We start from the raw sequence: 2,274 nt of genomic DNA on the forward strand, positions 1-2,274 counted from the left end.
GGAATAGGATTCGCGGAGGGGGAAAAGAGAGAGAGGGGGCCGGCCACCTCTCCTAGTCCTAATAGGACTAGGGGAAGGGGGAGGCGCGCAGCCCATGTAGGGCTGCCTCTTCTCTTTTCCACTAAGGCCCATCATGGCCCATTTAGCTCCCGGGGGGTTCCGGTAACCTTCCCGGTACTCCGGTAAAATCCCGATTTCACCCGGAACACTTCCGATATCCAAACATAGGCTTCCAATATATCAATCTTTATGTCTCGACCATTTCGAGACTCCTCGTCATGTCCGTGATCACATCCGGGACTCCGAACAACCTTCGGTACATCAAAATGCATAAACTCATAATATAACTGTCATCATAACCTTAAGCGTGCGGACCCTACGGGTTCGAGAACAATGTAGACATGACCTAGACATGTCTCCGGTCAATAACCAATAGCGGGACCTGGATGTCCATATTGGCTCCTACATATTCTACGAAGATCTTTATCGGTCAGACCGCATAACAACATACGTTGTTCCCTTTGTCATCGGTATGTTACTTGCCCGAGATTCGATCGTCGGTATCCAATACCTAGTTCAATCTCGTTACCGGCAAGTCTCTTTACTCGTTCTGTAATACATCATCCCGCAACTAACTCATTAGTTGCAATGCTTGCAAGGCTTAAGTGATGTGTATTACCGAGAGGGCCCAGAGATACCTCTCCGACAATCGGAGTGACAAATCCTAATCTCGAAATACGCCAACCCAACATCTACCTTTGGAGACACCTATAATGCTCCTTTATAATCACCCAGTTACGTTGTGACGTTTGGTAGCACCCAAAGTGTTCCTCCGGCAAACGGGAGTTGCATAATCTCATAGTTATAGGAACATGTATAAGTTATGAAGAAAGCAATAGCAACATACTAAACGATCGGGTGCTAAGCTAATGGAATGGGTCATGTCAATCAGATCATTCAACTAATGATGTGACCTCGTTAATCAAATAACAACTCATTGTTCATGGTTAGGAAACATAACCATCTTTGATTAACGAGCTAGTCAAGTAGAGGCATACTAGTGACACTTTGTTTGTCTATGTATTCACACATGTATTATGTTTCCGGTTAATAAAATTCTAGCATGAATAATAAACATTTATCATGATTATAAGGAAATAAATAATAACTTTATTATTGCCTCTTGGGCATATTTCCTTCACATCCTTCGCCGCCTCAGATCTGCTTCCCCTCCGCCGACATACGGCCACGGCAACACAGTCAACAATTTGTCCATGGGTTCGTCCAATCCTGCACCCTCCTCCAGAACATCAGTTTCCCCGGCAAAAAGAAGAAGATCGGCGCGACATGTGGAGGCGACCACACCGGCAACCGAAAATGGTACTCCTCTTCCTTTATTCGTGCAAATATTACGTGTCTGCTTGCATGGTATTAATCCCACATAAGACACTAGTTGACTGCTTCTTCTTGATACTAGATGTTCCTAGTAACTCGTGATGCACAAGGTTTCTCCTCATATACTATTTCACCTTAGCTAGAGGTCCGTCGCCCCCCTAAATTTCAATTCCCGGTCAGTTGATTCCCAATTAACGGAAGCATTCCCCAGCGTAACATGCGCTAGTCTGCCTATTACACCGGGGAAGCAGCGCCTCGGTGTTTAGGAACAATATCTTGGTCAGAATTATGAACCATTTGACATACTCTATTGAGGATCTGCTCAGTGGTTCACATGTGGCTTGGCACTTGAGTTTTGTTCTGTTTGACATGATGAAGATCTGGAAAGTTCTGCCATCTCTGCAGCCAAAGGTGACATGGTTCTTATCTTCTCAAGTAATTTTACTGGAAGTGGTCGTTGTAATTTCTCCTGTAAGAAAATTGTGCTCCTCCTACGAGAAAGCAGTGTTACTTTGTGTTCATCATGTATTGAAGAAAATTGAGTTATGGCAATGGAGAGCTAGTCCTGGACAATGGGAACTGCACATGTGTGACAGGTTGCATACAATTGCTGTTGTTGAAGGCATCACAAGCAGCATGTTTATTGCAAGCCTACTAGCGCATTTGTCCAGTTATGAGGAGCTAGGATATACCTCTGATGGCCAGTTGTCGAATGTTCCCTATGACCTGGCGCAGATTGGCTTGCTTGCTAGGTTTACTACTTCTACAGTATTCTTGGGAGTTACTTTGCTGAATTTCTATGGGTGTTGTTCGTCAGCGTTGGTAGCTACGACCTATTGTTTACTTTACAATAAGAGGTCCTCTTTTTAGGACCTGAAT

The sequence above is a fragment of the Triticum dicoccoides genome, chromosome 6A (assembly GCF_002162155.2).
Source record: "Triticum dicoccoides isolate Atlit2015 ecotype Zavitan chromosome 6A, WEW_v2.0, whole genome shotgun sequence".
Classification (NCBI taxonomy): domain Eukaryota; kingdom Viridiplantae; phylum Streptophyta; class Magnoliopsida; order Poales; family Poaceae; genus Triticum; species Triticum dicoccoides.